We start from the raw sequence: 13,271 nt of genomic DNA, 5'->3' as shown, positions 1-13,271 counted from the left end.
AAGCAACACGATTTTGAAAGCTGAAAGGCAAATGCACATGTGGTAATAATAGAACCAGGAGAGCAAAACCCTAAGCCAGTGGTGAGAACAGCTGAGAAGCACTCCATTGTGCTCCACAGAATTCTTAAAAGGCTCAGACCTGGCTGAATCAGGATTGGTTGAGGTGGTTTGAGAAGCAGCTAAATCCTAGGTCTCCCTCATTTCAGCTGCCAGACTCAGGGCACTGAGCACGGTGGAAGGCCTGGGTGCCGCACTGGTTAACTTGTCTAAGGTGGGCTAGGACTCTCCACATGCTGCCCTTTTCTTGGTCCCAGAATGTTTGTGGCAGCCAGACCCCGGTCTCCAGAGAAGTTTACTAGATGCTTCTCTGGGGAAACCTGTCCAGCTCCAGAGAAGATATCTAGATAAAGCTAGCGGGTTTGCTCAGGGCTGACCAAGACGGGTTTTTCTCCTGCCTCCCAAAGACAGCACTAGGGGGAGGAGGGTACTCCCTGCAGAGTCTGGTGGGGATGTAGTTTAGAAAGCATACTTACTCGGCATTATGAATATGAATTTCACATTTGGAGATGACACCAAAAACGTTTTTAAGAACAGTTGCAGAAAATTAAGTCCATCAGAATCCTCTTGGCAGGTGGAGGTATGTAGAAGACCCTCTTCTGGGCCAGGGTCACCTCGCCCCCACCTACACAAGGAGTGGACCAATCTCTCTAGGAGGGGAGTGTGGGGGAGAGATGCTAAGTTTCACGGAAAGGATTTTACAAGTTCTGGAGAACGCCTGGAGCTAGAGGACAGGAAGGCCAGCTGGGGTTTTGCAAGCCGGCTGGGAGGGTCTCAGACAGCCCTGAGCCCGCTGACCGCCTCTCTCACATTGTCCTCTGGAAGGGGCAAATGGGGTGCATGCACCCAGGGCGAACAGGCCCAAGTTTGGTGTGCTTGATGAGGTTGCTACCCGTAACGGACATGCAAAGCCGTTGCCTTTCCCGTCCTACCAGCATGCCTATGCAGTGGTAACCAGTGTGGCTTCGAAACCCAAGTGGGGACAAACGATGCACCAATCCCAGGAGCTGCAGAAGCACGCGCAACCACGGTGAGCGTGCCACGGAACCAGCTTTCTGGGGCCTGTTTGCCCGGGTTAGGATTAGGGAGATGTTTATAGTTAGGATTAGACCTAGGGTTAGGGTTATATTGAGGGTTGGGTTTAGTGGGATGGTTATAGTTAGGATTAGACCTATGGTTAAGGTTAGATTTGGGTTAGGGTTAGGGATATGGTTAGGGTTAGGATTAGAACTAGGGATAGGGTTAGGTTTAGGGTTAGGGATATGGTTAGGATTAGGATTAGACCTAAGGTTAGGGTTATGTTGAGGGTTAGGGTTAGGGAGATAGTTACTGTTAGGATTAGACCTAGAGTTAGGGTTCTGTTGAGGATTAGGTTTAGGGATATGGATAGGGTAAGGATTAGACCTAGGGTGAAATCCTAATACTAAACATCTCCCTAACCCCAACCATAACCATCACCCTAAACCTAAACCAATATCTAACCCTAAACCTAGGTCTAAACCTTAACCATTTCCCTAACTCTAGTCCTCAACATAACCCTAAACCTAGGTCTACACCTAACACTAACTGTCTCCCTACCCTAGCCCTCAACATAACCCTAACCCTAGGTCTAATCCTAACCCTAACCATCTCCCTAACCCTAACCCTCAACCTAACCCTAACCCTAGTTCTGATCCTAACCCTAACCATATCACTAACCCTAATCCTCAACCTAACCCTAACCCTAACCCTACTTCTAATCCGAACAGTAACCATCTTTCTAATCCCTAACCCTAAACCTAACCCTAACCCTTGGTCTAATCCTAACCCTAACCATCTCCTTAACCCTAACCCTAAACCTAACCCTAACCCTAGGTCTAATCCTAACCTTAACCATCTCCCTAACCCTATTCCTAAACCTAACCCTAACCCTATGTATAATCGTATCCTTAACCATAATCCTAACAGTCAATATAAACCTAATCCTAGGTCTAATGCTAACCATAACCATCTACCTACCCCTAACAGTAAACCTAACCCTAACCATAGGTCTAATCCTAACCCTAACCATATCCGTAGCCCTAACCCTCAACATAACCCTAACCCTAGGTCTAATTTTAACAGTAACAATCTCCCTAACCCTAACCCTCAACATAACCCTAACCCTATGTCTAATCCTAACTATAATCATATCGGTAACCCTAACCCTCAACCTAACCCTAACCCTAGGTCTAATTTTTATCGTAACCAACTGCCTAAACCTAAACCTCAACATAACCCTAACCCTAGGTCGAATCCTAACTATAAGCATATCTTTAACCCTAGCCCTAAACCTAACCCTAACCCTTGGTCTAATCCTAACCCTAACCATCTCCCTAACCCTAACCCTAAACCTAACCCTAACTCTAGGTCTAATCCTTACCCTAACCATACCGTAAACCTAACCCTGAACATAACCCTAACCCTAGGTCTAATCCTAACAGTAACCATCTCCCTAACTCTAACCCTCAACATAACCCTCCATCCAGGCCCTGTGCCCACCAGTCCCTGCAGACGCGGGCTTGGCTTTCCCTGGCTGGCCACTCAGCAAAGTTGCGACCAAGTGCTTGGATAGAGAGAGAGGTGCCAGGTGAGCCAGGAGCTGGTTCTTTCCTTAGGCATGGGGTTGGGGAAGGGGTGGGGGTGGGGGTGGGTGGATGCCTCACACCGCTTCTTGGGCAATGACTAGGGTGAACTCCTAGTGCCTGGGAAGGTGAGACACCGGGGTGGCGGGGACTGCATCCCCAGTTTAGGAAGCCATACAGAACACCTGCTCCTGTTTGGGGCTAACTCCAGTCACAGGCCACATGGCTCCCTGGTGTATGCTGAGTAACAGAGATCAGACCCCACAGGGGGTTGGTGTGCCCTCTGAACAAACCCTCCCCTTCTCCACATGTTGTCTCCACCCCCCTCCCCTTCCAGCCTGCCTTCCCATTTTCATCTTTGCCTGGTGGGAGCAGGGCCAGGGAGAATCACTAATGATGCCTCTCTCCAAGGTCTGACCTCCCCTGACCTGATTCATAGCAGCAGCTCCCCACGTGTGCAGTGGCTTTGCCCTCCCTTAACTGGAGCTGGGGCTCTGTGCTCACTCTCAGAGTCCTGGGCCCCCAGGGCTTACAGTGTGTGCAGAAGGTGATGTGGATCTACTTGAGATCATGGACCAGATGGTTAGAGAGCATGGCTCTTTGATTTGAAGGCATTAGGAAGTGAATTGTCCCCATTGGATGGGTAATGAATAACTGTTTTATAGATGAGGAAAGAAAAGCGTGTCAGCAAAGCAGCCACTTCCAACCCCAGTCTGGGGGCTTCTCTAAGACCAAAGTTAAGTACCAGGTTGGCTGGATTGCACTGAGCTGCCTGCCAGCAATCAGTATCCAAAAAGCTTCAAAGGCCACTGTCCCTCCATTCTTGCCCCCACATCCTGCACCCACCACTGGTGACTGGTCAGGTGCCCAGGTGTCTTCTGCTGGGTTCTCCTCCAGGGGTGGCACAGTGTGGCCCCTCCTCTCTAAGCTCTTAAGCCTGTATTGTTATCTGTGTCACTCTCCCAGGGTAACCCACAGCCAGAATGAACTTTCTCAAAAACTCGGCTTTTTAAAATTCTCCTGAAAAAGAATTGGCAGAAAAAGCATTTCTCTTCTTTGCTCCCTGGAATTGTATCTGTATCTCAAATTTCCTGCCAACTCCCACAATCTCAGGCATTGCATTATTTTAAAATCAATTGCGTTTCAACTAGAAGCTGTACGTGAAGAATATAAAGTGGAATCCACAGTTCAGCTCTTCTCCTCAGCTCCCCAGAGACTGCACGCATGGGGGTGATGTGGGACTGGGCAGAATTCAGAGGACAGAGGGTGGCTTCCCTGTGACCTGTGCTCACATAGCCACATGGCCAGCTAGCTGTGTGACATCAGGTGATAACAGTCACTTAAGGGGTCTCTGTGCTTTCACTGCTAAAACAAGAGGCTCCATATATTGATCTTTGATCTTCCTTCCAACTCAGAAGATAGGTAGTTCTGTGAGGGGATATTAAGCAATGTAACTGTCGAGTTACATTGAATACAGTGTGTGTGCACGTGTTATGTGTGTGTGTGTGTGGGGGGGGGATTTAAGTCAGCTAATTTTTACGGTCTTGGAGTGGGGAAGGCTTTTTAAAATACAACCCCAAATCCAGAAACATGAACGAAAAGATTCATAAATGCAGCTACATAAAAATCTCCTGTATAGAAAAGAACTCCAGTAAATCAGGACAATAGACAAATTGAAAGGCTTGTCAAATCAAAGGGCTCAGTTCTCTGATAAATACACTGTCTCCAAATCGAAAAGTAAAAGATTGACAGGCAGAGGAATGGGAAAGATATGCAAATGCTCATAGCCAATGAATGCGAAGGGCTCTCGGTCCCACAGGAGAATGCGAGTGTGGGCGCGAGGTGCAGTCCATTCTTTTCCCTGCAGCATGGTGTTGGCAAGGCTCCCTCGCACACTGCCCGTGGGCCCACGTGGATCACACTCTCTGGAGGCCAGCTTGCCAGCCCTGTCAAATTTCAAGTGCTCATATCCTTCACTTGGGAATTATACTTCCAGGAACGTACTCAACAAATATTGTGGCGAGTGGGAAAGGATGTGTGCAGAGTGAATCGCCTTAGTACGGCAAGAGCAAAGGATTGGAAACCACTGGCTAACAGAGGATTGAGGAAATAGATTACCATGGGTCCACAGTGGAACGAGACTATGCAGCTGCCAAAGGAATAAGGCGGCCTCTCTATTTTCTGATGTATCTCTTCAGTGTATACTGGTAAGTGCAAAAAAGCAAGGGAAAAATGGCCCAGATAGCCTGCCAACATCTCCCTTGTGACACGGATACCTCTGGAAGGAGAGATACCCAGAACTTGTCACTGTTCTTGTCTCTGGGAATTGGAGGGGAATGTGTTGTCTTTTGATTCATACATTTAATTTAGTTTTAACTTTTTTAAAAAATATGTTTTTATTGACTTCAGAGAGAGGAAGGGAGAGGGAGTGAGAGACATAGAAACCTCAATAATGAGAGATTTCAGCTGCCTCCTGCACACCCCCGACTGGGGATCGAGCCCACAACCTGGGCATGTGCCCTGACCGGGAATCAAACTGTGATTGCCTGGATCCTAGGTCGATGCTCAACCACTGAGCTATGCCGGCTGGGCTAATATTAACTTCTTATCATAAAATATTTCAAACATACAAAAGTGGGGAGAATGGTGCAATGAACCCTCCTCACACAACCATCACCCAGCTCCAATAACTAACACAGACTCTTCCCTGCCACACACACACTCCAGATGATTTTAAAGAAAACCCAAGCCATTCTATCATTTCATTCATAAATTTCTAGAAGAGATGCACTTCCTCTTAACACACCATGATCTGAGTTTCTCACCTATAAAGTGCAACACACAGAGCTGAATACTGTTGTGCTCCAGTTTAAAAAAAAAAAAAAAAGCCCAGGATCTTAGCAGCTTTAAGGGACACATCATGAGAATATTGCGTGTTCCCAGGGGGTGGGCAGCTCCACCAGGTCCTGTCAATCTTGTGCACAACTGGCTGTGTCTCTACAGCCTGCACTTAGGAAACTTCGTAAATCCTCATGGAATGACTGTGGGAATAACTGTGAATGTGCTAAAACAAGCCATTTCCTCCTCATTTGCAGGGAACCAATTTCTTTCCAGGCTGCACTCCCACCCCCTACAGGGCTTCACTTCTTGCTCTAATAAGCTAAATATCCCTGTAAGGAAATCAGCTAGAATCCTAATTTTTATCTTATTAGAAGTTGTTCCCCAGATGATTATCCAGCCTAGTGGTTCTCCACTCCGGCCACCCATCTGAATCCCCTGAGCAGCTTTGAGAACACCCTGGGGCTGCAGCCTAGAGAATCTGACTGGTCTGGGTGGGTGGGTGGGTCCCAGGCACTGGGGGTTCTCCAGGGTCCCCAGTGGTTCTAACAAGCAGCCTGTGTGAAGACCACTGTCCACCTACCGCCCAAGCACCAACAGCATCCAGAGCACAGACACAATGATCAGCGGAAATACTAACTGCTCCAGATTCTCAAAATCATTTGTTTGATCCATTTTTTTCCTTTCAAGTCTAGGCAACGGCTGCAGCCAGACTGAAGCCAGCAAGCACAGCTCATTGAAAACCCCAAGGGGCTGCCTTTCCCAGGGTGACGGAGTGGCTCGAAGTGGTCCTGCCGGTCACCTGTGTCTTGCCAATGGATGCTTCTGAGGTCTTCAAAGCAGGCTGGCCCCTTTGGGAGAGTAAAGACCAATTTTTATTCCCTTTCTCCCCCACAGAGAAACCTCTTTCCCAGGAGGCTCTACAAGCCAAGCAAGGAACTCAGTGGGCATCCCCAGGTTATTGCAGGTTAAATTCAATTTAGTGGGATTTGCTAACATACACAGGAAGGTGTAGTAGGCAGAATTCTAAAGTGACCAAATTCCCATCTCCTAGTGGGCATGCCCCTTATAATCCCTTCCCAGGATGGCTGGCAGAACCTGTCACTTTGATGGGATATCAAGCCCATGGGGAGGTTACGTCCATCCTGGTTTATGTCAAGGAATCCAACTGCTATGTCTCCTCGGGCTGTAAATCCAAGCTTGTGGTGACAGATCAGTTATGGCAAAGGTGGAGGCTTGGCCACTGACCTTCCCAGCCTCATGCTCAGGAAGGGCCCTGGGTCCTGGACCTTCCACATCCAGCTCCTCCGTCTGACTTCCAAGGAGCTCATCCTTCCAGCTGCCGCTTCCCCACTGAACTCCGCCCTCCCTGCTGGCTTCCCGGGATGGCTGACATAGGTCCCTACTGTTGTGCCCTCCCAGAGTGTCCATGTTCCCCTCCTCCCACTGGGAAATGCTGAGGTTTAACTGCACATCTTCAATGATTAATAATAATAAACATTTTACAGTGAACATTTGCTAAATGTTTTTGATGAAATAGGTACTTTGCTAGAAATTTCATTCTCAAGTATTTGAGGTTTTTCTATTATGTCCCTGTTTACAAATGACAAACTGAGTCTTGGGGCGATTTAGCAACTTGCCTAAAGGGGGAACACTGAATTAAAAGATCATGTGGTTATGACTCATGTCTGAGGCCCTCCATGGGAAACTACAGATTTGGTCCAGCTGGACTTCTGGGGAGACTGAGGCCGGACAGAGCAGGTCCTCAGAGAGACAGAGACAGGAGCCCAGAGAAGGGCTACATCTATTTCCAGGTCCTACCTTGATGCAAGTTTGACTTAATTCAGTTCTTGATATCTGTGCAAGTCCGAAGAAAACTCCCTGAACCTCCACATGTGGGAAGGAGACTTGACTTGGGGTGGTGAACACACAATACAATATACAGATGATGTATTATAAAATTGTACTTCTGAAACCTATATAATTTTATTAACCAATGTCACCTCAATAAATTCAATAAAAAAAGACTGTGTAGACTGTGTGATGCTGGGCTGTCTCTATGGGACAGCATAGAGAACCCAGCAACCGAACCACAGATGAATGACCAGTTGATAAGTGACAGAGGTGAGATGGAACATCATTAGTTGGAGGGGAGATTGTTTAATAAATAGAACTGGAAAAGCTGATCTTCCATTGCCCATAGAGAAGAAAGTAAAATGGAATCCCTATCTCACACAAAAGTCAAGTCTATGTTGGTTAGAAATCAAAACAAAACTTTGAAATTATTGGGAGAGAACATAGTTGATTATTTTTTCTGACCTTGGGATAAGAAAAGCTTTCTTAAACAATACACAAAAAGCCTGCACTGTAAAACAAGCTCGCGCCCGGCGTGGCGTGGCTCAGCGGTTAAGCATCGACCTAGGATCCAGGCGATCAGGGTTCGATTCCCGGTCAGGGAACATGCCCAGGTTGCGGGCTGCAGCTGATCAATGACTCTCTCATCATTGATGTTTCTATCTCTCTCTCTCCCTCTCCTTTCCTCTCTCTGAAATCAATAAAGATATATAAAAAAATAAATAAATAAATAAATAAATAAAACAAGCTCGCAAAAAGAAGGTATTAGCAGCACATGTAGCTAACAGAGACTGTATAAAACAAACTTCTACAAATTAATAAGAAAAAGACAACTGAATTTTTTTAAAGTAGGTAAAAATCATTAACAGACATTTTAAAGAAGAGAAAATACATAAGGCCGATAAGCTATGAGACGGTAAACCTTATTAGAAATCAGGAACACGCCTGCCACACAATGATAAATCATTGCACAGCCATGTGTGATTGGCAGAATAATGAAGTCTGATGGTGCTGGTATCGGAGAGCAAGTAGATCAAAAGTTTATTTTGTGCATTGCAGATGGGAGCATAAATTGTTATAACCACTTTGGAAATCAATCCTGTAAGTGTGAACATTAGCATATCCTACAATCTGGCCATTCCATTCCTCGGTACATAGTTAAGAGAAACACTTGCAAATGCATGTAAGAAATCTTGAACAAGAATGCTTATAGCAGTGCTGTTTCTAATAGCAAAACTGGAAAAACCCTAAATGGCTATAGAAACGAGACTACTCGCACAATAGACTACGGGACAAGGGTGAGAAGGAATGAGCCACATTGAAAATGGGGACACATTGTAGGAATAGACTGTTGTGTGAAAGCAAGACTCAAAAGCCTTCATGTAGCACAAGGTCTTTATAGTTTTAAAAATGCACAGCTAAACAAAATATGCTTAGACCTGCATATGTATGTCATAATGTGTGTGTGTGTGTGTGTGTGTGTGTGTGTGTGTGTGTGTATATATTTAAAAGCAAAGAAATGATGAGCCCCAAATTCAAGATTCTAGTTGCCTCTGGGGGAAGAGACAAAGTCACAATGGGAAAAGAGTGCTAATGAAGATATTAGTTATCTGCAGGGGTCTCATCCTTGGGTTGGCTGGTGAGCTGGAAAATATTCATTGTAAAATGTAGGCAGTTAGATGTATGTACCTAACAAAGAGGACCATGCACGCACCAGTGATGACATTGTAACCTGGATCTAGGATTATGCATAGACTCCAATTCTGTGCATACGGGGCTCATTTTCTTTTTTTTTTTAAATAGAGAAAATTAGAGAAGAAATGCTACCTTAGTTGAACTACCACATGTCGAGAAGTGTGGGAACAAATGCACTGTTTATAAACCTTGTGGGTTGGCCTAAGTTTCCAAATCTCTCTTCTAAGGCTGACAGGCACTCTAGATGAAAGGGGAGTATGGTGAAAGACAAAATGGTCTTGACATATGATGCCACCAGGTCTTTCAGACAATCCGGATTATCCTCACCCTGAGCAAATACACCTTTTTTCTGTGTGCTCTAGAATCTCGGTATAGAGTCTGCACTGGCGGTCATGCAGCTGTCACCACTTCCTTGAAACTTTTTTTGCTTTGTCTTTCTGGTCATAGGAAAGTAGCACTGTGTTCCCAAGAGCTTGTTGGAGATGAGGCCCAGAGTGTGTGCTCTGTGAACACTCTTTGCAGAAGTCCCTGCTAACAGGCAAAGAACTTCCTTCCCAGGCATTAAGCTGCCCCTTGCCTGCTGCTCTGGCTGACATGCTCTGGCCCTCTATATGAGGTGCCTGGCTTTTCTTGTCAAGCAAATACCAACCTGCTTGGCATTAGAAGAAGGTCTTTTTCACAGAGATGCTGTTAACCCAGTTCATTTTCATTTATGCATTTATCCTGTGTTGAGGGTTTCATTCATTGATTCACTAAGTCACTCAGTCGCTCACTGAGACCTCCAGAGCTGGCAGCAAGGGTGACCTTTCCAGGAGATTCTGGGAGCCTTTACCTTGGCTCAGCCTGGAGGGCAGTCAGCTGTGGTCCTGATGCTCCCTTCTGAATCTGGATCCTGGTCAGCTTCTCTTCGGCATCATCACCCATGTTCAGAGGTCAGAGATCCCCAGATTGACATGAAAAACCAGGAGACCATTGAGCAATCAGGCATCATGGTGGACATTTAGAGCAATGAGCCAAGCAGAAGGTAACAACCAATTCCTGATTCATTCAGTGTGACATGAGAGGCAGGACGTGCTGGCCTCCCAATGCTCCACTTGCTCTCTTGAAAAAATGAATGTTCCCAGTGCCCCTTGCAGCTAAGGTGGGAGGGGTACTGATCACTCCTGTACAGCCCCGTGGAGAGGGAGCAAGGCCCACTGGACTCTTCCCCCAAGGGCCATAGTATGTTTTTTGGGGGTGGGGCCAAGATCTCATGTGGCAGGGGCTTCAGCCCAAGGGCTTCCATGGAGACATCCTTGCTCATCCATCACACTAGGCACTTCACAGAGGGAGGGTGACTGGGGTCCCTGTAGGGGTTCTGTGACCTTTCAAGTTTCACCTCTTCAGTTTGTTGCCTGTGGATTGTCTGAGCCAAGGCACTGCTCCCAGAGCCACTGGGCATCCGCAAGGCTTTGCTGGAGGAAAACCCTGCAGGCAAGTTTCAGCATCATTACTCTTTAGAGAGTTATGGGCTGGCTGTGCCATGGGAAGGCCATTCTCTGTCACCTCTGCCAAGAATGCCACAAGCTTTTTTAGAAAAACAGCTTATCTTGGCCAGAGCCCTGGCGTCTAGATGGCCAGCTTGCCAAGATCCAGGGCCTGCATCAGGTGAAACTTGGGATGTGGCAGACAGGTTTGGACCACGGAGCTCTCGGTGCTGACTCACCCGAATCTTCCAGGCTGGGAAGTGAGGCATTCTGGAGGGCTGCCTCCTGTCCCAGAGAAGGGCACCCTCCATCCATGTCTGCTGGACACCAGCTCTCACTGGTGCGGGCTCACACTCCCTGTGTTAGCAGGAAGCCTTTGGACTCATGTCTCATTTGGGGTTCAGTGAGAACAGGTGTTCTCAGGAGCCCCCTCAGCCTGTGCTGGCTCCCCAAGGAAGAGGTGAAAGTGGGAAATGGTCATTCTGCAGCTTTGGGAAACTATATAGCAGAAGAAGCAAGAGTGGGAGCTGGGAGCTGGGACCTTGTCCACTCCCCAGTTCCCCTGGCTGCCCCATCCTGTGCTCAGCTGGGGCCTCACCTGAGCCCTGCACCATCCCCAGGGACAGTTCTGGTCCCTCCTAGCTGGCCCCAGTGGGAGGTTGCAGGCAGCTTCTTTGTAGCCTGCAGGGAAATGGGGAGGGCACCCCACTTTCTCCCTGGGGCTAACCTATTCCTAAGGGTTCCCACAGTGTCCTAGCAAGCCAAGACACAGAGCTACCTGGATGGGGCTGTTTGCAGTTTGGGGATTTGAGGCCTCATCGCTGTCACCCAAAGGCCACCCATTGGGAGAGAGTCAAGTCACAGCTGAGTCACAGCTGGAATAGCATGGGCCTCAGCCACATGGGTTTGTCCCTGTGATAGGGGCTGCTTGGTTTGCTGGGTACCAAAAATTCAGGGGGGACCCAGGAGATCCAGGGTAATACTTTTGTTTCCTTCAGATAAATACCCCAAAGTGGGATTGCTGGGTTACATGGTAGTTCTATTTTCAGTTTTTTGAGGAACCTCCCTACCGTTTTGCATAGTGGCTGCACCAATTTACATTTCCACCAACAGTGCGCAATTGTTCTCTTCTCCACACCTGCCCCTGCGTCCTTTCTTGCATCTTGCTTCTCTTTTGTTTTTATTTGTCAGATTGGAAATAGATGCGGTACAGGCCTGCCAGCGAGGCCTTGAGTACTCCCCATGTGCACGCCCTGGGCTAGCGGGCCGCTTTTCCTAGATATGTGGGGAGAAAACTACAGAGATAGATGAGGGTGTAGCTTCTCTGTTTCCTGTGGAGTCTCTGTCTCTAGCGGTGCTGGTGGCAGGGGGTTTGAAGATGCTCATTACTGCCCGGCCCCTCCACTGCACCAGCGTCAAAGGAAGATCCAGAAGCAGCGAGAGAGCGTCGAAAGCAAGCTGTTTTCCCAGGAAGAAAGGCTCTTCATTTGATAACTAAGCTTTGTTCACAGCTGCATAGAAAAGAGAAATTTGCAATTTGGAAAATGCCGGGGGGGACATTACATGCCTGCTCATGTCCAGTTTTGTAAAAAGTTTTCTCTGCTGCTGTGCTGTAAAATGTATCACTAGGGAGGGGCCGCCATAACCTTGACGTAGCCATTTTATTAGCACTCAGCACTTTTCAAAGACTTGACAGATATAAATGCTCTACAATAACTTTTTTTATTGCATTTTAGCAGAAACAAGTTTCTGAAAACCTATGTCGTGACCTTCAGTGCACAGCTGAGGAGGATGGGGTGGAAGCTGGATGCTTGTTTCAGGTTGGACAGCAAACAGTGACCCGCCTGCACTGGGGCTCCATCCCCCTCAGGCGCATAAATCTACCTGCCACTTTGCCCAAATCTGGAAGACATCTCAGGCTAATGGAGGGACCTGGAGCCATGTACACTAACTACTCATAGGTGAGGACAACTTTCTTTTCTCACTCCAGCTTTCAAAATGCTGCAATTCTGCTCTCAAAGTCTTAGTGCTGCAATTACCTTTCGGCAGGTTCAGTATTATGTGTACCCCCAGCCGTGTTTGTGCTCTGGAGGGGCCTGGGCTGCCCCTCGTCTCTCTTCTCACCCTATGCACAATTATGTGATTTGGAGCTCAGGAGGCTGACAGGGCCCAGGAATGGAGGAGATTTTGACACAGAACAGGGCAAACTCCTACAACCGAGATGCTTCACCTGCATCCCAGTGGGATTTGTCTTCCGCCTTTGTCATTCCTGTAGCCAGTTGTTCACAAGACTGCCAAATGCTTCCAATGAAATGACGTTTTAAAACAGCTTTATTGAGATGTAATTCACGTATCATACAATTTACTATTTAAAGTGTAAAATTCAACGGTTTTAATATGTTCAGTTATGTGCAACCTCAGCAAATTTTAGAACATTTTATCACTTCAAAAAGAAGCCCATCCCCTCTAGCTATCACCTTCCTGCCCCTGGCCCCACCCTGAGCAACAGCAATCCTCTTTTGTCTCTATAGATTTCCCTATTCTGTGTGTCCTGCTCACCAATGTACCCCCAGCACCTGCACACCGCAGAGTCAAATACGCTCTGGGACAAATGAATGATTCTGTGAAGGAAGGAAGCCAGCCAGAGCGCTGCAGGGCCTGAAGGATTTGAATTCTTGGACGGAAGAGGGAGTGGAGCAGAAAAGGGAGGGGCTCCTGGCCACAGCTCACAGTCAAGGACACCTAGGTGCCAAGCACT

This window comes from Miniopterus schreibersii, assembly GCF_964146895.1.
Source record: "Miniopterus schreibersii genome assembly, chromosome: 3".
Taxonomy (NCBI): domain Eukaryota; kingdom Metazoa; phylum Chordata; class Mammalia; order Chiroptera; family Miniopteridae; genus Miniopterus; species Miniopterus schreibersii.
This window is presented reverse-complemented; position numbering follows the sequence as displayed.